Below are 25,356 nucleotides of genomic sequence, written 5' to 3' on the forward strand. Positions count from 1 at the left end.
AAAAACAAATAACCTAAAGAAAAAATGGACAAATAATCTGAATAGACATTTCTCTGAACAAAATATAAAATGATCAAAGAGAACATGAAAAAAAGCTCACCATCCTTCATCATCAAAGAAATTTAAGGGGTGGGGCCAAGATGGCTGACTAGGTAGAACTACCACAGATCTCTCTTGCAACAAAGACTTGGAAAAACAAGTGAATAGATCACATACATGACAATCTACAAACCCTGACCATCAAATGCAGAACTAAGGAATTGACCTGAGTGACTGGGGACCAAAAAGTTGCACCCTGAAGCAGCGACCACTTCTGGAACCAGTGTCCTGTGCCACAGCCTTAAGCACTCGTGGTTGACTGGTGCCAGAGTGGTGAGGCTGACTGTGGCTTACTGAGATGGGGTAAGCACAGCTCACAGCCCTATTTCCTAACCCCCTGGAGTAACCTCGGTAGAGACTCAGCCAGCGCAAGCAGGCTGCACACTGACGTGGCTGACAAGAGAATGAGCAACCACAGGGAACCAGGGACTGTTTTCAGAGCCTGAAGCCAGCTTCCCGGTCAGAAAACCTTGGCGTTGGGCTTTGGAGTAGGAGCAGAAGATCTGATCACAGCTTCCTGAGAGGGCACAAGCAGGGGATGCAGGCCTGAACCTTGGGGGCAATCTCAACCCAGCCAGGGCACACAGGCTACACGCCCCTCTGGAATCTCAGATAAAACAGTCACCACCAAGCAAGATAATTTTGTCTATATTGCTAAGCTACTCTCTCCTATCTATCTGATCGCTCTCCTCCCTGCCCCAGGCAGCTTCATTAGCGTTTGAATTTCCTGGGCCAGGGAGTGAAGTGCTCTGGGGGGGGGGGTTCCTAAACCACTCTCCTGGCCTGAGAGAAGCAGCAATTAACAACCCAGAGGAGAAAAATCCATCCTGACTTCCCTAAACTGGAATAAAAATACACAACCAGCTCCAGCCAAGCATAAGAGATCCACAGTCTTTGGCTTTAATTCCTACAGGCAACAAGCTGGCTATAATGCAAAGGCAATTCTGATAGAGATCTGACTGTAATTGTTTTAGCTGAACAGTGGAAATACAAGTTCTCCAGGTCCGATACCTCTCTACCTATTAAAGAGAGCCCTCACTGATCCACAGCAGAGAACTGAGGGCTGAAGCTCCACCCAAACCACCTAGCCACCTGCTAAAGGGGTCTGAGGATAGTGAAGCCTACCAATCTTTAGAGGTACAAGCATTGGGTGCCTAAGATACAGCTGCAGAGCCCACCCACCAACGTGCTCTAGGAATAGAGGCACACCTACCTCATTGGCACATGGGGGAAGGCTGTCAGCATCCTGTCCTCTGTGGAGTGTGACCCCCTGCTACTACTAGAATCTGGTGAATATAACTATCACCACTACTCTTCTACGTTAATAGGTGACAGCCTAAACCACACACTTGGTGATCCAAAATCAGGACACCCAAGCTGATTCTATTCAAGAATAGCGAAAGGACTTTTAGGCGTAAATATCTGTTAGCAGCTCAAACCATCTGGTAATAGAACATTAGTGATTCAAAGGCTACAACAATCAAGACAGAGCAACCTAGTAGCCCATCTGGGTATATTGAAACAAAACAAAACAAGAAGATAAGACTCAGTGAGCAAAAATAAAGTAAATCATTACAGTATCTAATAGATGGCTTGGAGACAGCAGATAATATCAAATCACATAAAGAGGCAGAACATGATTGCTTCTACAAATCGCCACGCTAAAGAATCAAATTCTTTCCCAAATGAAGATACAATCCTGGAATTGCCAGATGCAGAATAGAAAAAAAACTAATATACAGAATGCTTCAAGACATCAGGGATGACCTCAGAAATGCAATAAGGCAATCTACAGAAAAAGCCAAGGAACACACTAAAAAAGCAGTTGAAGAAATCAAAAAGATATTCAAGAACATAGTGGAAAAATTAAGAAGCTGTAAAAATCTATACAGAGACAGCATTCAGAAATCCAAAAGATTGACAGTAAAATTACCGAATTAGACAACTCAATAGGAAGTCAGAGGAGCAGAATCAAGGAATTGGAATGCAGAGTGGGAGAGATGGAGGATAAGGTAATTGACACCAATATAGTTGAAAAATCAGATAAAAGAACTAAAAAACATGAAGAAACCCTAAGAATCATGTGGAACTCTAACAAGAAGAATAACTTCTCTGTGATTAGAGTTCCATAACAGGGAGGAATAACAGAAAATACAGAGAATAGTTGAAGATCTGTTGGCAGAAAAATTCCCTGGCATTGTGAAAGATGAAAGGATATCTATCCAAGATGCTCATCAAACCCCATTTAAGATTGATCCAAAAAGAAAAACACCAAGACATATCATCATCAAACTTGCCAAAACCAAAGATAAAGAGAAAATGTTAAAAGCAGCCAGGGGTAAAAGAAAAGTCACCTAGAAAGAAGAATCAATAAGAATAAGTTCAGACTACTCAGCAGAAACCATGCAGGCAAGAAGGCAGTGGGATGACATATATAGAGCACTGAAGGAGAAAAACTGCCAGCCAAAGATCATATGTCCAGCAAAACTCTCTCACAAATATGAAGGTGAAATGAAAACATTTGCAGATAAACATAAGCTTAGAGAATTTGCAAAAACCAAACCAAAGCTACAAGAATTATTAAAGGAAATTCTTTGGTCAGAAAATCAATAATATCAGACACTAACACAACACAAGGGCACAGAACAGAGCACCCTGATATCAACTCAAATGGGGAAATCACAAAAACAAAATGAGATTAATTTAAAAGAGGAAAAAAAGGCCCAAAACATTAAACTATTGAATACGTTATATAAAATATTACCATAATCAAAAAAGAGGGACTAAATACAGGAAGCATAGATCTTCCATATGGAGAGGAAAACAAGGCGATATAGGACTATACAAGTTAGGTTATTACTTAGAAAAAAAAGTGTAAATATTAAGGTAACCACAAAGAGGTCTAACAATTCCACACTTCAAAGTAAAAACCAAGAAAAACATAATGACTCAGGAAATATAAATTCAACTACTATGAAAATGATGAACACAAAATTTACGAAGAAAAACTCAGCACAAAAAAGTAAGTGGAAAAATGAAATTGTCAACAACACACACAAAAAGGCATCAAAACTTATCTATAATTACACTGAATGTAAATGCACTAAATGCACCGATAAAGAGACAGAGAGCCTCAGACTGGATAAAAAAACACAATCCATCTATATGCTGCTTACAAGAGACACACCTTAGACTTAGAGACATAAACTAAAACTCAAAGTATGGAAAAAATACATCAAGCAAACAACAATCAAAATGAGCAGGAGTGGCAATATTATTTTCTGACTAAATAGGCTTGAAAGTTAAGTCCACCACAAAGGATAAAGAAGGATACTAAATAATGATTAAAGGAAAAATTTACTAGGAAGATATAACCATATTAAATATTTGTGCACCCAATGACATGGCTGCAAGATACGTAAAACAAACTTTAACAGAACTGAAAAGTGAGATAGACACCTCCACAATTATAGTGGGAGACTTCAACACACCACTTTTGGAGAAGGATAGGACTTCCAGGAACAAGCTCAACAGAGACTCGGAAGACCTAATTGCTACAATCAACCAACTTGACCTCATAGACTTATACAGATCACTCCACCCAACAGCTGCAAAGTATACTTTTTTTTCTAGTGCGCATGGAACATTCTCTAGAATAGATCACATATTAGGTCATAAAACAAACCTTTGCAGAATCCAAAACATCGAAATATTACAAAGCATCTTCTCAGACCGTAAGGCCATAAAATTAGAAATCAGTAACAGAAAAATCAGGGAAAAGAAAGCAAATACCTGGAAACTGAACAATACCCTGCTCAGATAAGACTGGGTTATAGAAGACATTAAGGAGGGAATAAAGCAATTCATAGAATGCAACAAGAATGAAAACACTTCCTATCAAAAGCTCTGGGACACAGCAAAAGCAGTGCTCACAGGTCAATTTATATTGATAAATGCACACATACATAAAGAAGAGCCAAAATCTAAAGATTTCATCAAAAGGATAAAAAGACCACCTACAGTCTGGGAAAAAAATTTCTGCTATGACATCTCTGACCAATGCCTGATCTCTAAAATCTATATGATTCTGCTAAAACTCAACCACAAAAAGACAAAGAATTCAATTAAAAATTGGGCAGAGGATATGAACACCCACTTCACTACAGAAGATATTCAGGACGCTAACAGATACATGAGGAAATGCCCTCGATCATTAGCCATTAGAAAAATGCATATTAGAACTACGATGAGATTCCATCTCACTTCAACAAGGCTGGCATTAATCCAAAAAACACAAAATAATAAATGTTGAAGAAGCTGTGGAGAGATTGGAACACTTATACACTACTGGTGTGAATGTAAAATGGTACAACCACTTTGGAAATCGATCTGACATTTCCTTAAAAAGCTAGAAATAGGAGGGCGGGGCCAAGATGGCGCACTAGGTTGACGCTACCGCGGATCCCTCTTGCAACAAAGACTCGGAAAAACAAGTGAATCGATCACATACATAACAATCTACGAACTCTGAACAACAAACACAGATTTAGAGACGGAGAACGAACAAATACATGCAGACCGATCGTTTTCAGAACTAAGAGCCAGCGTACCAGGCAGGTCACCTTCGGAGCCCGGGCTGGGGCAGAGCCCAGGGGGGCAGATGGCACAGACAAGGGGCCCAGACCTACCCCCCCGAACCCATCCCTGGAGGGAGTCTAGCTGGTTGGCACGGGCGGCGTAGCAGTGCAGCCGGTGGGAGAAGCACCCGGGAGGCAAAGACTGATCTTGGAGCGCTGAGAGCAGCATCCCAGCCGGGGAGCCGTCCCGCCAGGAGTTTGGCAGGAAGTGGGCAAGGCGCGAGCTTGGGGATCAGCTATATTTCCCTAAAGCGACCCCGGGGGAGGGCGCCCAGACGTTCGTGAGGGCCACGCCCACCCAGTTACGTGAGCGGTGGGGCGCACCGGAGGGAGAAATCCCTGGGAGGAAGTGACAGGTCTTGGAGCGGGGAGAGCAGCGTCCCAGCCGGGGAGCCGTCCCGCTGGGATCTTGGCGAGAGTGGGCGGGGTGTGAGCACATTCCCCTGAATAGACCCCGGGGGCGAGCCCAGCTGTTCGTGAGGGCCACGCCCACCCAGTTCGCGCGAGTGGTGCGGCACACCGGAGGGAGAAATCCCCGGGAGGAAGTGACTGATCTTGGAGTGGTGAGAGTAGCGTCCCAGCCGGGGAGTAGTCCTGCAGGGATTCTGGCGGAAGGGGGCGGAGCTTGAACGCGGGGATCAGCTCTATATTCTGTAGTGTTACACGCCTAGCTCTCTGATCCCTCCCCCACCCTTCCCAGGCGGCTCCATTAACATCCGAATACACTGAGCCAGAAGGAGAATTCAGATAGGGATCTGACTGCATTTTTTTTTAGCTGATTACCTGGAAAATCTAGTTTCCCAGTGATGGCTCGGAGACAGCAGTCCATATCAAACCACATAAAGAAACAGACCATGACAGCTTCTCCAACCCCCCAAACAAAAGAATCAAAATCTTTCCCAAATGAAGGTACAATCCTGGAATTATCAGATACAGAATATAAAAAACTAATTACAGAATGCTTAAAGATATCACAAATGAAATTAAGCTAACTGCAGAAACAGCCAAGGAACACACGGATAAAACTGTTGAAGAACTCAAAAAGATTATTCAAGAACATAGTGGAAAAATTAATAAGTTGCAAGAATCCATAGACAGACAGCATGTACAAATCCAAAACATTAACAATAAAATTACAGAATTAGACAATGCAATAGAAAGTCAGAGGAGCAGACTAGAGCAATTAGAATGTAGACTGGGACTTCTGGAGGACCAAGGAATCAACACCAACATAGCTGAAAAAAAATCAGATAAAAGAATTAAAAAAAATGAGGAAACCCTAAGAATCATGTGGGACTCTATCAAGAAGGATAACTTGCGAGTGATTGGAGTCCCAGAACAGGGAGGGGGGACAGAAAACACAGAGAAAATAGTTGAAGAACTCCTGACACAAAACTTCCCTGACATCATGAAAGACGAAAGGATATCTATCCAAGATGCTCATCGAACCCCATTTAAGATTGATCCAAAAAGAAAAACACCAAGACATATTATCATCAAACTGTCCAAAACCTAAGACAAACAGAAAATTTTAAAAGCAGCCAGGGAGAAAAGAAAGGTTTCCTTCAAGGGAGGATCAATAAGTTCAGACTACTCAGCAGAAACCATGCAAGCAAGAAGGAAATGGAACGACGTATACAGAGCACTGAAAGAGAAAAACTGCCAACCAAGGTTCATATGTCCAGCAAAACTCTCTCTCAAATATGAAGGAGAAATTAAGATATTTACAGATAAACATAAGTTTAGAGAATTTGCAAAAACTAAACCAAGACTGCAAAAAATGCTTAAGGAGATTGTTTGGCATGATGACCAATAATATCAGGTACCAGCACAATACAGGGTCACAAAACAGAACGTCCTGATATCAACGCAACTCAAATAGGCAAAGCACAAAAACAAAGTAAGATTAATCCTAAAAAATAAATAAATAAACAAAATAAAACACATAACAGGAAATCATGGAAATCAATAGATAAACGATCACAATAATCAAAAAGAGGGACTAAATATAGGAGGCATTGAACTGCCAGATGGAGAGTGATACAAGGCGATATAAAACGATACAAGTTAGGTTTTTACTTAGAAAAATAGGGGTAAATAATAAGGTAACTACAAAAAGGAATATCAATTCCATAACTCAAGAAAAACGTAACAACTCAACAAACATAAAGTTAAACATTATGAAAATGAGGATCTCACAATCTACTAAGAAAAATGTCTCAGCACAAAAAAGTATGTGGAAAAATGAAATGACCAACAACACACATGAAAGGCATCAAAATGACAGCACTAAAAACTTATTTATCTATAATTACGCTGAATGTAAATGGACTAAATGCACCAATAAAGAGACAGAGAGTCACGGACTGGATAAAGAAACACAATCCATCTGTATGCTGCCTACAAGAGACACACCTTAGACTTAGAGACACAAACAAACTAAAACTCAATGGATGGAAAAAATATATCAAGCAAACAATAAGCAAAAAAGAAGAGGAGTAGCAATATTAATTTCTGACAAAATAGGCTTTAGACTTAAATCTGCCACAAAGGATAAAGAAGGACACTATATAATGATAAAAGGGACAATTGATCAGGAAGACATAACCATATTAAATATTTACGCACCCAATGACAGGGCTGCAAGATACATAAATCAAATTTTAACAGAATTGAAAAGCGAGATAGACACCTCCACATTTATAGTAGGAGACTTCAACACACCACTTTCGGAGAAGGACAGGACATCCAGTAAGAAGCTCAACAGAGACACGGAAGACCGACTTACAACAATCAACCAACTTGACCTCATAGACTTATACAGAACTCTCCACCCAACTGCTGCAAAATATACTTTTTTTCTAGTGCACATGGAACATTCTCTAGAATAGACCACATATTAGGTCACAAAACAAATCTTGGTAGAATCCAAAACATCGAAATATTACAAAGCATCTTCTCAGACCACAAGGCAATGAAGCTAGAAATCAATGACAGAAAAACTAGGGAAAATAAATCAAATACTTGGAAACTGAACAATACCCTCCTGAAAAAAGACTGGGTTATAGAAGACATCAAGGAGGGAATAAGGAAATTCATAGAAAGGAACGAGAATGAAAATACTTCTTATCAAAACCTCTGGGACACAGCAAAAGCAGTGCTCAGAGGCCAATTTATATCGATAAAGGCACACATACAAAAAGAAGAAAGAGCCAAATCAGAGAACTGTCCCGACAACTTGAACAAATAGAAAGTGAGCAACAAAAGAACCCATCAGGCACCAGAAGAAAACAAATAATAAAAATTAGAGCTGAACTAAATGAATTAGAGAACAGAAAAACAATTGAAAGAATTAACAAAGCCAAAAGCTGGTTCTTTGAAAAAATTAACAAAATTGATAAACCATTGGCCAGGCTGACTAAAGAAAAACAGGAAAGGAAACAAATAACCCAAATAAGAAACGAGAAGGGCCACATCACAAAAGAGCCAAATGAAATTAAAAGAATCATTTCAGATTACTACGAAAAATTGTACTCTAACAAATTTGAAAACCTGGAAGAAATGGATAAATTCTTGGAAAAATACTACCTACCTAAACTAACACATTCAGAAGTAGAACAACTAAATAGACCCATAACAAAAAAAGAGATTGAAACGGTAATCAAAAAACTTCCAACAAAAAAAAGTCCTGGCCCAGATGGCTTCACTGCAGAGTTCTACCAAACCTTCAGAGAAGACTTAACACCACTACTACTGAAGGTATTTCAAAGCATAGAAAAAGACGGAATACTACCCAACTCATTCTATGAAGCTACCATCTCCCTGATACCAAAAACAGGTAAAGACATTACAAAAAAAGAAAATTTAGACCTATATCCCTCATGAACATAGATGCAAAAATCCTCAACAAAATTCTAGCCAACAGAATCCAACAACACATCAAAAAAATAATTCACCCTGATCAAGTGGGATTTATACCAGGTATGCAAGGCTGGTTTAATATCAGAAAAACCATTAATGTAATCCATCACATAAATAAAACAAAAGACAAAAACCACATGATCTTATCAATAGATGCAGAAAAGGCATTTGACAAAGTTCAACACCCATTTATGATAAAAACTCTTACCAAAATAGGAACTGAAGGAAAATTCCTCAACATAATAAAGGGCATCTATGCAAAGCCAACAGCCAATATCACTCTAAATGGAGAGAACCTGAAAGCATTTCCCCTGAGAACGGGAACCAGACAAGGATGCCCTTTATCACCACTCTTATTCAACAACGTACTTGAAGTCCTAGCCAGGGCAATTAGGCTAGACAAAGAAATAAAGGGTATCCAGATTGGCAAGGAGGAAGTAAAGCTATCACTATTTGCAGATGACATGATTGTATACATGGAAAACCCTAAGGAATCTTCCAGAAAACTACTGAAACTAATAGAAGAGTTTGGAAGAGTCTCAGGTTATAAAATAAACATACAAAAATCACTTGGATTCCTCTACATCAACAAAAGGAACACCGAAGAGGAAATAACCAAATCAATACCATTCACAATAGCCCCCAAGAAGATAAAATACTTAGGAATAAATCTTACCAAGGATGTAAAAGACCTATACAAAGAAAACTATAAAACTCTGCTCCAAGAAATTCAAAAGGACATACTTAAGTGGAAGAACATACCCTGCTCATGGATAGGAAGACTTAACATAGTAAAAATGCCTATTCTACCAAAAGCCATCTATACATATAACGCACTTCCAATCCAAATACCAATGTCATATTTTAAGGGGATAGAGAAACAAATCACGAATTTCATATGGAAGGGAAAGAACCCCCTGATAAGCAAAGCATTACTTAAAAAGAAGAAGAAAGTGGGAGGCCTCACTCTACCTGATTTCAGAACCTATTATACAGCTACAGAAGTCAAAACAGCCTGGTACTGGTACAACAACAGGCACATAGACCAATGGAACAGAATTGAGAACCCAGATATAAATCCATCCACATATGAGCAGCTGATATTTGACAAAGGACCAGTGTCAGTCAATTGGGGAAATGACAGTCTTTTTAACAAATGGTGCTGGCATAACTGGATATCCATATGCAAAAGAATGAAACAGGACCCATACCTCACACCATGCACAAAAACTAACTCCAAGTGGATCAAAGACCTAAACATAAAGACTAAAACGATAAAGATCATGGAAGAAAAAATAGGGACAACCTTAGGAGCCCTAATACAAGGTATAAACAGAATACAAAACATTACCAAAAATGTTGAAGAGAAACCAGATAACTGGGACCTCCTAAAAATCAAATACCTATGCTCATCTAAAGACTTCACCAAAAGAGTAAAAAGACCACCTACAGACTGGGAAAGAATATTTGGCTATGACATCTCAGACCAGCGCCTGATCTCTAAAATCTACATGATTCTGTCAAAACTCAACCACAAAAAGACAAGTAACCCAATCAAGAAGTGGGCAAAGGATATGAACACACATTTCACTAAAGAAGATATTCGGGCAGCCAACAGACACATGAGAAAATGCTCCCGATCATTAGCCATTAGAGAAATACAAATTAAAACTATGATGAGATTCCATCTCACACCAACTAGACTGGCATTAATCCAAAAAACACAAAATAATAAATGTTGGAGAGGCTGCGGAGAGATTGGAACTCTCATACGCTGCTGGTGGGATTGTAAAATGGTACAACCACTTTGGAAATCCATCTGGCATTATCTTAAACAGTTAGAAATAGAACTACCATACAACCCAGAAATCCCACTCCTCGGAATATACCCTAGAGATACAAGAGCCTTCTCACAAACAGACATATGCACACCCATGTTTATTGCAGCTCTGTTTACAATAGCAAAAAGTTGGAAGCAACCAAGGTGTCCATCAACGGATGAATGGGTAAATAAATTGTGGTATATTCACACAATGGAATACTACGCATCGATAAAGAACAGTGACGAATCTCAAACATTTCATAACATGGAGGAATCTGGAAGACATTATGCTGAGCGAAATGAGTCAGAGGCAAAAAGACAAATATTGTATAAGAACACTATTATAAGATCTTGAGAAATAGAAAAAACGGAGAAGAAGACATACTTTTGTGGTTACAAAGGGGGGAGGGAGGGAGCGAGGGAGAGGGTTTTTTATTGATCAATCAGTAGATAAGAACTGCTTTGGGTGAAGGGAAAGACAACACACAATACAAGGAAGGTCAGCCTAATTGGACTGGACTAAAAGCAAAGAGGTTTCCGGGATAAAATGAAAGCTTCAAAGGTCAGTGGAGCAGGGGCTGCGGTCTGGGGAATATGGTTTGAGGAGACTTCTAAGTCAACGGGCAAAATAATTCTATTATGAAAACATTCTGCATCCCACTTTGAATTGTGGCACCCGGGGTCCTAAATGCCAACAAGCGGCCATCTAAGATACATCAATTGGTCTCAACCCACCTGGAGCAAAGGCAAAGGAAGAACACCAAGGCCACACGACAACTAAGAACCCAAGAGACAGAAAGGGCCACATGACCCAGAGACCTATATTATCCTGAGACCAGAAGAACTAGTTGGTGCCCGGCCACAATCGATGTCTGCCCTGCTAGGGAGCACAACAGAGAACTCCTGAGGGAGCAGGAGGCCAATGGGATACAGACCCCAAATTCTCATAAAAAGACCATACCTAATGATATGAATGCGACTAGAGTAATCCCAGAGACAATGCTCCCCAGAACTTCTGATGGCTACAGGACAGGAACCATCCCCGAAGACAACTCATCAGGCATGAAAAGGACTGGTCAGTGGGGGGGAGAGAGATGCTGATGAAGAGTGAGCCAATTAAATTAGGTGGACACTGGAGAGTGTGTTGGCAACTCTTGACTGGAGGGGGGATGGGAAGATAGAGACAGAGGGAAGATGGCAAAATTGGCACGAACGAGAGACTGAAAGGGCTGACTCAATAGGGGGAGAGCAAGTGGGAGAAGGGAGGAAGATGTATGTAAACCTACATGTGACAGACTGATTGGAATGGTAAATGTTCACTTGAAGCTTAATAAAAATTAATTGAAAAAAAAAAAAGCTAGAAATAGAACTACCGTATGACCTAGAAATCCCACTCCTTGGAATATATCCTAGAGAAATAAGAGCTTTTACATGAACAGATATATGCACACCCACGTTTATTGCAGCACTGTTAACAATAGCAAAAAGCTGGAAGCAACCAAGGTGTCCATCAACAGACGAATGGATAAATAAACTATGGTATATTCACACAATGGAATACTACACATCGATAAAGAACAGTGATGAATTTGTAAAACATTTTATAACATGGAGGAACCTGGAAGGCATTATGCTGAGTGAAATTAGTTAGTTGCAAAAGGACAAATATTGTCTAAGACCACTATTATAAGATCTTGAGAAATAGATTAAACTGAAAAGAACACATTCTTTTGTGGTTAGGAGAGTGGGTACGGAGGGAGGGTAGGAGAGGGTTATTTACTGATTAGATAGTAGATAAGAACTACTTTAGGTGAAGGGAAGGACAATATTCAATACAGGGAAGGTCAGCACAACTGGACTAGACCAAACACAACCAAAAGCAAAGAAGTTTCCTGAATAAACTGAATGCTTCAAAGGTTAGCGGAGCAAGGGTGGGGGTTTGGGGACTATGGCTTAAGGGGACTCCTAAGTCAATTGGCAAAACCAATTCTATTAAGAAAACATTCTGCATCCCACTTTGAAGTGTGGTGTCTGAGGTCTTAAAAGCTAATAATTGGGCATCTAAGATGCATCAATGAGTCTCGACCCACCTGGATCAAAGGAGAATGAAGAACACCAAGGTCACAAGGTAATTATGAGCCCAAGAGACAGAAAGGGCTGCATGAACTAGAGACTATATCATCCTGAGAGCCGAAGAACTAGATGGTGCCCAGCCACAACCGATGACTGCCCTGACAGGGAGCACAACAGAGAACCCCTGAGGGAGCAGGAGAATGGTGGGATGCAGACCCCAAATTCTCATAAAAAAACCAGACTTAATGGTCTAAGGCTAGAAGAATCTTGGTGATCACAGTCCTCAAACCTTCTTTTGGCCCAGGACAGGAACCATTCCGGAAATCAACTCATCAGACGTGGATTGAACTGGACAATGGGTTGGAGAGAGATCATGATGAGGAGTGAGCTACTTGCATCAGGTGGACACTTGAGACTATGTTGGCATCTCCTGTCTGGAGGGGATATGGGAGGGTAGAGGGGGTTAGAAACTGGCAAAACGGTCACGAAAGGAGAAGCTGGAAGGAGGGAGCAGGCTGACTCATTAGGGGGAGAATAGATGGGAGTATGTAGTAAGGTGTATATGTTTGTATGTGAGAGACTGACTTGATTTGTAAACTTTCAATTAAAGCACAATAAAAATTATTAAAAAATGTATATATATATATAAGTAAAAAGCACAATGACATATGACTTCATACTCACTTGGTTGACTATAATCAAGACAAAATAAAGTGTTGTCAAGAATGTGGAGTATGTAAGTTGATGGTGGTGAAATGATTTGGGAAGAGATAGTGAAATAATGACAACGGAAAGAATGACAAGTAGAAATTGTTGAATGCTGTATATTTTTTCTGTCTGTATTTTCAGCAAAAATAAATATTATTAAAAAGAATTAGCATTAGGAAAAAAATAATGTGGATAAATTGGAACACTTATACATGCCTTTTGGGAAAGCAGTCTGGTGTAAGGTTGAACACAGAGTTATATTATCAAGGCATTCTACCTCTATGTATGTTTCCAAGAGAAATGAACACATGCCCACACAAACCTTGCAAATGAATGTTCATAAACAGTGTTATTCATATACAGTATAATAGTCAAAAAGTTGAAACAAGCCAAGTGTCTATCAATTGATGAATGGATGAGCAAAAGTGGTATATCCATACAATGGAATATTATTTAGCAATAATAATAGATAATGTCCTACATTTAATATAACATATATAAGTCTTGAATATTATGCTAAGTGAAAGAAGCTAGTCACAAAAAAAACACACATATTATATGATTTCATTTATATGAAATGTCCTGAATAGGAAAACTATAGATACAAAAAGTAGATTAGCAGTTTTCTAGGACTGGGGTTAGACAGAGAATGGGAAGACTGAGGGGCGATGAGTAAGGGACACAGAGTTTCTTTTTTTGGAGTGATTAAAATGTTGTAAAATGATCATGGTCGTGGCTGCACAACTCTGTGCGTATACTAACAGTCACTGAATGGTACACTTCACATTGATAAATTGTTTGGGATGTGTTAATAAAGATTTTACCAGACACAAAAAGCTATGAAACATGATATTCATAAATAAACTGACAGAAGAATATAATTACTTTGTCTTAAGTTCTTGTATCAAGGAGACTACAGTCACAAGAGGCTTCACATTTGCCACTGTTCTTAACACTATTCTAAAATCTACTATATAACAAAGGTGACACCCAAATGTTAGGTCATCAGCTCTTGGCTGTGTGATAGCACTTGTGATAAAATGGACTTTAAGTACACTCATAATAACACAGGGTCATCTATTCTTTGCTTTTTCCACTTGGCATACTCTGACTATTCATATAATATATTTATTTTGACCTGTAAGAGATTGATTTCTCCTGGGACATATGCATGAGCAATGTCAGAGGGAGCAGAAATTGAAAAAGAAGAATTCATTTAAACAGAATGTCTATGAAATGGATTTCAGTTCTGCTAATAAAAGTTACTTTAGCTTGAAACTTCTGGAAAAGTGCTTGTGTGGCCAAGAGAATACAGATATTGGATCAATATAAAGAAAATACTGGATGAACTTATTCAGAGGGCCATGAGGTAACTGTTCTAACATATTCAGCTTCCATTCTTAGTGTCCCTAACACACAACCTGCTATTAAATTTGAAGTTTATCCTACTTCTTTTACTAAAGATGATTTTGAATTTATTTTCATGCAAATGGATCAGGAAATGGACATATAATCTGCCAAAAATACATTTTGAATATATTTTTCAGCAGCACAAGAAATCTCTTGGGAATATTATTTATTCAAAGGCTCTGTAAAGACATAGTTTTCAACATGAAACTAAAGAGGAATTTACAACAATCAAGGTTTGATGTCATTTTTGCAGATGTCATTGGTCCTTGTGGTGAGTTGCTGGCTGAACTACATAAAATACCCTTTTTGTATAGTATCTTGTTCACATCTGGCTACACAATTGAAAAGTATAGGGGAGGACTTTAATCCCTACTTCCTATGTACCTATGGTTATATCAGAACAACATGATCCAATGACAGTCTTGGAGAGGGTAAAAAATATGATATATGAGCTTTATTCTGACTGTTGGTTCCAGACGTTTAATGAGAAGTGGGATCAGTTTTACAGTAAAGTACTAGGTAAGTCATGTTCTTAGTTGATATAATGAATTCCTAACTTTTCCTGTGTCTTCGAAGGTGAGTTTGTGTAAATAAAAAAAGAGATGAATTTCTTTTTTGTTAGTGAAAGAAGAAATGAAAATATGAAATGACCTGTCAGTCTCACAAATATTATAGAGAGGCCTCTTTTAGAATCAGTTGGAAGAAGCCGGTGGTACATCAAAACAGACTCCAGAAAGTCAGAAACTCAAAAATTAAGACACTTAGAATTTCTTTAATTACCTATCTATTTTATTGTAATTTTTATTTTTTAAAATGTCATTATAAACCTCAGTGAATGGCTGGATGGTCATAGACACGTAGATTGAAGAGTGGCACACTCCTTCGAGCATAACTGTTTATGTAACCAAAACAAGTTCCCGTCCAGTCGATTCCAACTCATAGGACAGAGAAGAACTGCCCCATAGGATTTCCAAAGAGCAGCTGCTGGATTTCTAGCTGACTTTTTGGTTAGCAGTGGCTCTCATTTTTTTTTTTTTTTTTTTTTTTAGTGGCTCTCATAAGCATCGTGCCACCTGGGCACAAACTATGTATGTAGCATTGAAAAAACCACTTCTCCTTAGCTCACTATTCTTATTTATTAGTTAAATATGTTTCCTTATTAACTTCTGACGATTCTTTCTCAGTTGAGGGATATACTGGCTCTATCCCAGATGCAAAAACTTATAGTTTGTGCCTACAATAACTTATTAATCTGCTAACCAAATAGTCATAATCAAAATCATGAAATCCTACCTAACTTTTGTGTAGTGAAGCTTGAGGTTTCTAATACACATTTCTTCACTAAGCGCTTACAAATCATCTGTCTTACAGGCTTATCATGTTGTTGGGGGTTGGCATGCGAGGTGTTAGTCTGTATTAAATTCGGAGTGAGTGCCTTTCTCTGTTACCATACTTTTTGAGAATGTTTTCAGTTGTCAATTGCAAATAGTTTTGTTTAATAATAACATATTATTCAGCTCTTAACTTGAACCAAATGTAGTAGTTGGTACAAGAAATTGAGCCATACTCACAAAAACCTCAAAGTTTAGTTGGAAAACCGAGTGTTAAGGGACTAGACTGAGTACTTCTGGGGACTGTGTTTCCATGTCTATGGTAGGATTAATTGACTGGGGAGTTCAAATTCCAGTTATCTGCATTTCTGCAGCTGCTACCTTTACAACTTTATTGTGTTTATTAGGTGCCATCCAGGTGGTTCCAACTCATAGTGATCTTATGTACAACAGAAAACACTGTCCAGTCCTGCACAATGTTCACAATCATTGTTATGTTTGAGACCTTTGTTGTAGCCACTGTGTCAATCCATCTTATTGAGGGTCTTCCTCCTTTCAGCTGACTCTATGCTTTACCAAGCATTATGTCCTTCTCCAAGGACTCATCGCTCCGACAACATATTCAAAGTATGTAAGATGTGGTCTCTTCATCCTTGATTTTAGTGAATATTCTGGTTGTACCTCTCCCAAGACAGACTTGTTCATTCTTTTGACAGTCCATGATATATTTAATATTCTTCACCAACATCACAATTCAAAGATGTCAATTCTTCTCGTTCTTCCTTATTCATTGTCAAGCTTTCACATGATACCCCTGAAAATACCATGATTTGGATCAGGCGCACTTTAGTCTTCAAGGTGATGTTTTTGCTTTCAAAACTTTAAAGAGGGGCTTTGCAGCAGATTTGCCCAATGCAATCAAAGTGTCTTTTGATTTCTTGACTGCTGGTTCCATGGGTGTTGACTGTGATTCCAAGTAAAACGAAATGCTTGATAAATTCAATCTTTTCTCCATTTATCATGATGTTGCTCATTGGTCCAGTTGTGACGATTTTTGTTTTCTTTATGTTGAGGTGTAATCCATACTGTAGGCTGTGGTCTTTGATCTTCCTCAGTAAGTGTCTCAAGTTCTCTTCACTTTCAGCAAGCAATGTTGTGTTATCTGCATAACACAGGTTGTTAATGAGTCTTCCTCCAATCCTGATGCCCAGTTCTTCTTCATATAGTCCAGCTTCTCGGATTATTTGCTCAGTGTACAGACTGAATAGGTAGAATGAAAGGATACAACCCTGATGCACACCTTTCCTGACTGAAACCATGCAGTAGCCCTTTGTTCTGTCCAAACAACTGCCTCTTCCTCTGTGTACAATTCCTCGTGAACACAATTATGTGTCCTGGGATTCCACGTAACAAGGGAAATAAATTCTGCATACATAGTAAAGATCAAATAATTTCTATCAATTGTATCTGAAATTTCCCTTAATTTGAAATTACAAAAAAATTCTGTCAGCATACAGTAAATATACCTTATGAAGGAAAGCAAGAATCTATTTTAAGTTAGTAATACACCTTTAAGAGATAACTAAAAAGTAAGCATTCTTTACTGTGCTACTTTATAGTCTATTGAGATCCATTTTGTCTACTATCTTATTGGCAACCACATAAAATTGAGATTCTATTCAAGGATTAAAACTTAATATTATTCTGAGTGCAAAGTATTTAAGCTATATATAATATCTTTGTAGGATCCGAAGCCTTCAGTAAGATTAATGAATATTTTATGCAATTTAACTGTATTTGTAAAAAATTTTCCCATTCATATTAAAGGAAAATGACAGTCTTAGGAAGGTGAGGAAAGGAAGAATGAATTGTAGCATAATAGTTAAAATAATGTATTTATACTAATTGTTATTTAAATTGCAGAAACAATACGGGCATTTCAATAGGTAACTACAAACGTATATTCATTGATTGTAAGTGAGCATGACTATTTCACAGACATTTCAAACTCAAAAATATTTTGAATGTTAGCAATTCTTAACCTCTGCACATTAGGGAGCAAATAGGGGGATATTTGGGAAACTATGAGAAAGTTTAAAGTGAGACATAAAGGTGATATACAATAAGCCCCAATAGAACTAAGTTTTCCTTAGTGTTCATTGTCAGGATGTAAAATTCCAATAACTCCCAACTGAAAGGACTCTCCAGAAAACCTGCTGGAATGAATACATGTGATTTAGTAGAACTATAACCAAACATGTGCTGTCGTATCGATTCCAACTCTGAATGACCCCGTGTGATCAGAATAGAGCTGTGCTCTGTAGAGTTTTCATTGACTGATCTTTCAGAAATAGACCTCTGTGCCTTTCTTTTCTTGCATCTCTAGGTGGACTTCAACTTTCAATCTTTTGGTTAGCACCTGAGCACTGTACTCATTTGACTATAGGGTTGTTATGAGTCAGAATTGACTCGACAGCAACATGTTTTTCTGGAACTCCAGGAGAAATATAACTATACAGAATTAAGTTGAGTTGAGATCTTGCTGTGGTACTTCCTTCCAAGGATTTATATTAGTAATAACTGTAATTGAAGAATTGAGTGTCCCTTTCACTACTGTGTAATAGCCTAATTTCATTTCTTGCTTCCAGCACACATAACACTTATATACATTTACACAAATATACATAACAGAGGCCACAGATCTCCTAACACTCATCTCTTTGCAAAGGAACTGACTGATTATTTTTGTTAAAAAGCAGCCACTCTTCTAATAATTTCTCTCTATCAATACTTGAAGATCCCTGTGTGGCGCAAACCTACAAAACAAAATATTGACAGATCCGGCCTACCAATGGAACTCAGAAGAAAGGTTAATAGATGCTTCCATAAAGATTATAGCTAAAAAATCATATGGTAATCAGTTCTACCCTGTAACACATAGGATTGTCATGAGTCAGAATCAACGCTATGGCAACAGGTTTTGTTTTGGTTGTCACTACTTGACTTTTTCTCTTGTTTGTCACCAAATCAATAAATACTGTTCAATATTTTGTTGCTGTTTCATGATGAAGAAACTTCTTTCTTCACAGGAAATAGAAGAGTTTGTCCAGAGCTCTGGAAAATATGGCGTTTGGTGTTTTCTCTTGGGTCAATGATCAGTAACATCACTGAAGAAAGGGTCCATATGTTTGCATCTGACTTTGCCCAGATTCCACAAAATGTAGATAAAGTATCTTCATGGTGAGCAACTACTTCACTAGTCTGTTCAACTGTGTAAAGGGACTGATTATGGAAGTTCTCTGCAGGAAGGTAAACTATTATGATAGCTCCAATTGATCGCAAATTTAAGTTTGACAACAAAAATTCTGGTGTTAGATGTAAAAATAATGCAAGGTCTTTTTAACAGATAACTATGTTAGCAGTAACATTGTGATGAGAAATACACATATATAATAGTTGCATTGTGAAGTTTTGGTAGTATAATGACGTTGCAGCCAGGTACAGGAATCATTGGATCCTGTCCTGTCATTTGCTCCCCTTACTTGCAGGATTCCTGAAGGCACGATATTGACTGCAGGCATTATCAGAAAATAGTAGCACTTCTTCCCTCTACTTGGCCTCCACTGCTTTCCTACGGGCAACCACCACTCAGCCAGAGAAACAGCAGTGCACTGCCACCTAGGTGCACCCTGCACTCACAGGCAAGTAAATTCAGCACCATTTTTTTTTTTTTTGGTTGTTTTTCTTTGGACATTTTTTGTTTGTTTTTTCACTCTGCATTCCTTCCTTCCCTTTCTCCTGGCCAGCCAGCCCTGTGTCTAGTCCTTGCTCCTTCTTGAAGGGCTGTACCGCACTATTCAGGTAGAGAGCCACCAGTCCAGCCTCTTTGGTTCTGTGCAAAGCCCACCACCTGGCTCTCACAGTGCCATTTTTTTTAATTTGCTGTTTCTTCTCTCTCTCTCTCCCTTCCTTCCTTCCTTTCTCCTTCCCACCTAGCCATGTGCACTGCCCCCATCCCTCCTTAACAGGACTGCTTGGCTAGACAGCCACTGTCACACAAACTCCCCGGGTCCATGCTGCACTCATCAGCCAGCTACTTCAGTGTCATACAGTCTCATTAAACACAAAATCTACAAATACCAAAGAAACAAAAGAGAAATCCAGAAACAAAAGGAATTCAACTGAAGATAGTAAGGGGAACAAAGAAAACATCAGCACCACAAAAGAAGCACTACAAAATGATAGTGATAAACTCACACCTATCAATAATCACACTGAATACATACAGGTTATATATGCCTATAAAGAGATGGAGAATGAAAGAATGTCTGGAAAAAAAAATGACCCAGGAACATGACATCTACAAGAGACATGCCTTAGAAAAATAGACATAAACTTATTAAAAATCAAAAGATTAAAAAAAATACGTAAGTACATCCCTAAAAACCAAACCCAGTGCCGTCTAGTAGATTCCAACTCATAGAGACCCCATAGAACAGACTAGAACTGCCCCATAGAGTCTCCAAGGAGCACCTGGCAGATTCGAAGCGCTGACTCTTTGGTTAGCAGCCTTAGCACTTAACCACTACATCATCAGGGTTTCCTCATATATATATATATAAAGCAGACAGCAACCAAAATAGAGCAGGACTGGGAACGTTAATCTCAGATAAAATAGACTTTAAAAGAAAAGCCACCATAAAAGACAAGAAAGGACTTCATATAATGATGAAAGAGACAATCCACCATAAGGATATAACAAAAATAAATATCTACACACCCAACGACAGGGCTCCAAACTACATAAAACAAACTCTAACACAGTAAAAAGAGAAACTGACAGTTCCACAATGATAGTAGGAATCTTCAACCTGCCACTCTCGGTAAAAGACAGAACATCTAAAAAGAAACTCAACAAAGGCACAGAAGATCTAAAGGCCATAATCAATCAGCTTGACACATATAGAACATTCCACCCAACCTCAGCAAATTGCACATTCTTTGCCAATGCACATGGAATGTTCTCCAGAATTGACCATAACTTAGGCCACAAAGCAACCCTGGACAAATCCAAAACATTGAGATAATGCAATTCATCTTCTCATATCACAACACTGTAAAAGTAGAAATAAATAACAGGGAGAGCCAGGAAAAAACAATCATGCACAAGGAAACTGAATCAAATCTTGCTGAAAAACCACTGTGTAATAGAAGAAATCAAAGTTAGAGTCAGAAAATTCCAAGATCTAAATGAGAATGAAAATAGATCATAGCAAAACCTAAGGAACATAGCAAAGGCAGGGCTCAGAGGTCAATTTAGAGGAGTAGATGCACACATGAAAAAAGAAGAAAGGGAAAAATGGAAACATTAGCTATAGAACTCGAATAGAAAGAAAACAGCAGAAGCCCACAGCCACCAGAAGAAAGGAAATAATAAAGATCACAGCAGAGATAATCGATCTAGAGAACTGAAAAATAATACAAAGAACCAACAAAACCAAAAACTGATTCATTGAAAGGATCAACAAAATCAACAAACCATTGGCCAAACTGACAAAAGAAAAGCAAGAGAGAAAGAAAAAGCCCGAATAAGAAATGAAATGGGGGATATTACAACAGACCCAACTGAAGTAAGAGGGATCATAAAGAGAACTATGAAAAACTATAATCCAACAAATTTGAACACTTATGCACTGCTGGTGGGAATGGAAAATGGTAAAACCATTTTGGCAAATGACATGCTGCTTCCTTAAAAAGCTGGAAATATAAATACCATACCACCCAACAGCCTTCCTACTAAGAATATTTCCTACAGAAATAAGAGCAGACACATGAACAGACATATGCACTCCCATGTTCCTTACAGCATTACCACCTATATGCCCATCAACAAATGAATGGATAAACAAACTATGATACAAACACACAATGAAATGCTATGCAACAATAAAGAACAATGATAAATCTGCCAAAAGTCTCAAAACATTTATGAAACTTGAGAACATTATGCTTAGTGAAATAAGCCTATCACAAGAGGATAAATACTATTTCAGACCACTATTATAAAAATTCGTGGATAGGTTTACAAACAAAAAGAATCACTCTTTGATGGGTAAGAGGGAGGGAAGGAATGGGGAAGGAAAAACACTTACTAGACAATAGATGAGTGGTAACTTTGTTGAAGGGTAAGACAGTACACAATACCAAGGGAGTCAGCACAACTTGACCAAGTCAAGGTCATAGAAGCTTCATGGACACATACAAACTCCCTGGAGGACAGAATTACTGGGCTGAAGGCTGGGGACCATCGACTCAGGGGACATCTAGCTCAACTGGCTTGAGATAGTTCATAAAGAAAACGTCCTACATCCTACTTTGGTGAGGGGCACCTGGGGTCTTCGAATCAACTGTGCAGCCATCTAAGATGCATCAATTGCTTCCAACCCACCTGGAGCATAAAAGAATGAAGAACACCAAAGACACAAGGAAAATATTAGCCCAACAGACAAAAGGGCCACATAAAACAGAGGCTTCATCAGCCAGAGACCAGAAGAACTAGGTGGTGCCCCACTACCACCAAGGACAGCCCTGACAGGGAACACAACAGAGGGTCCCTGAAGGAGCAGGAAAAAAGTGTGGAGCAGAACACAAATTCATGTAAACAGATGACTTAATGGTCTAAGACTGGAGGAACCCTCGAAGCCGTGGTCCCAAGACACTGTTAACCCAGAACTAAAACCATTCCCAAAGTCCACTCTTCAGACAAAGATTAGACTGGACTATAAAACATAAAATGATGTTGGCGAACAGTGTACTTCTTAGTTCAAGCAGATGTATGAGACCAAATGGATGGCTCCTGTCTGGAGGCAGGATGAGAAGGCAGGAAGGGACAACAGCTGGTTGGACAGACACTGGGAATCCAGTGTGGAAAGGGGGATTGTGCCATCACATTACAGGGATTGCAACTGGTGTTACATAACATCATGTGTATACATTTTTGTATGAGAAATTAACTTGAGCTGTAAACTTTCACCTAACGCACAATAAAAAAAAAAAAGGAAAAAAAAAAAAAACAAGAGAATTGCATTGGGCAAATCTGCAGCAAAAGATCTTTTTAAAGTGTTGAAAATCAAAGTTGTCATCTCGAAGACTAAGGTTCACCTGACCAAAGGCATGGTGTTTTCAGTCGCTTCATATGCATGTGAAAGCTGGACAATGAATAAAGAAGAGTGAAGAAGAATTGATGTCTTTGAATTGCAGTGTTGGCAAAGAATATTGAATATATCATGATCTGCCAAAAGAACAACCAACAAATCTGCTTGGAAGGAGTAAAACCAGGATGCTCCTTTGAAGCAAGGATGACGAGACTATGTCTCACATACTTTGGACAGGTTATCAGTAGGGTTCAATCCCTGGAAAAAGACATTATGCTTGGTAAAGTAGAGAATGAGTGAAAAAGAGAAAGACCCTCAGTGAGGTGGACTGACACAATGGCTGCAACAATGTGCTCGAGCATAACAAAATTTGTGAGGATGGCTCAGGACTAGGCAGTGTTTTGTCTGTTGTGCATAGGTTTGCTACTAGTTGGAACTGACTGGACGACATCTAACAATAGCAACAACATAATTTTGAAGTTATATTCATGGAATAAAGGATTTTCTTCATCTTAATTGGTGTTGTGGTGATTTGATGGCAAGAAATCAGATCCTAGGACCCAACACTCGACTCTATATGTGGATCCCCCAGACTGACCTCTTTGGTTATGTTAGAGAACAATTACTGAAAATACGAGTAACAGCCAGAGGGATAATAGTTCAACAGGAAATCAATTTTCCAGCATTTATTATTGAAAAACTCAAATATGAAGCATAATTTCTAGTGAAAAAAACAGATGAAATATAATAACTGGCATTTTATTATACACAATCATAATCCTTAAACACCAGAAGCAAGATATCTGTTATTTCTGAGGTAATCACCTCTTTTTTGGAATTTTATAATAGCTTCCATGAGCGTTGCTCTTTTCCCTAGTACTCCCACCTCATACCTATCCTTTCCACTGCTTCAGAGATAGTTTAAATGCAGACAAACAATAACAGCCAATCCCTTAGAGCCAGTGACTCTCCATTTTCTATAGGAAAATATCCTAAATCTTTATCATGAAATGATGAAATGTTTCATGATAAAGGATCACCTTCCCTTCTTCTGAGTCTAGCAGAACCATCATCACACTTCCTCCTGCTTTGCACACCCTACATATCAGACTCAATCTTTTTCTCACAGTTTCTCTAAGAATATGCTCTGATGTGTCCCCCTTCTTTTGCTCATGTTTTTACTTTTATCCAGAATATTCTCCTTCAATTCCTCCGTCTGGCAATCTTCTATCCATTTTTCAAGTCTCCACACACAGCATTTCTCCCATGAAGCCCTCAATCAGTACTCCAGTACACCTATTTGCTTCCTGCTCAGAAATCTAAAAACAATTTAAATATAGTTGTATGGGCAAGATACTCTGTTTCTTAGAAATCACTGTCTCATTGAGTTCCTTATACTTCCCATTTCTCATTTTATTCCCAAGAATTATAATGAACAGTTTTGCCAAATTTCTCACATTCCTAAGTCATCCAAAGACCAAAGCTTTTATAACTCATGGTGGGACCAATGGCATCTGTGAGGCTATCTACCACGGGATCCCTATGGTGGGCATTCCCTTGTTTGCCGATCAACCTGACAACATTGTTCACGTGAAGGCCAAGGGGGCAGCAGTGAGTCTGGACATGGACACAATGACAAATACAGATTTGCCCAAAGCTTTGAACACTGTCATCTATCACCTATCATGAGTGCTTATAATAAGTTTTGTTTGTTTTTGAGGTTTTTTTTTTTTTTGTAATTTTAAGTGAGTTTGCAAATCAAGTCAGTCTGTCATACAAAAATTTATATACACCTTGACATATACTCCTGGTTGCTCTCCCCGTAATGAGACAGCACACTCCTTTTCTCCACCCTGTATTTCTGTGCCCATTCAGCCAGTTCCTGTCCCCCTCTGCCTTCTCATTCCCCACTCCAGACAGGAGCTGCCACATAGTCTCATGAGTCTACTTGATCCAAGAAGTTCACTTCTCACCGGTATCATTTTCTATCCAATGCTCCGGTACGATCCCTGTCTGAATAGTTGGCTTTTGGAATGGTTCATGTCTTGGGCTAACAGAAGGACTGGGGACCATGACCTCTGAGGTCCTTCTAGTCTCAGTCAGACATGAAGTCTGGTCTTTTTTAGGAGAATTTGGGGTCTGCATCCCACTGCTCTTCTGCTCCCTCAGGGATTCTCTGTTGTCTTCCCTGTCATAGCAGT

General features: G+C 38.8%; 1 pseudogene; it reads left to right on the top strand.

Annotated features, from left to right (window-relative positions):
- The first annotated feature begins 14,164 nt into the window (after positions 1 to 14,164).
- The window catches only part of LOC135231447 (UDP-glucuronosyltransferase 2B31-like), a 234,390-nt pseudogene continuing 223,198 nt past the window's right edge, over positions 14,165 to 25,356 (top strand).

The sequence above is a fragment of the Loxodonta africana genome, chromosome 5, assembly GCF_030014295.1.
Source record: "Loxodonta africana isolate mLoxAfr1 chromosome 5, mLoxAfr1.hap2, whole genome shotgun sequence".
Lineage (NCBI taxonomy): Eukaryota > Metazoa > Chordata > Mammalia > Proboscidea > Elephantidae > Loxodonta > Loxodonta africana.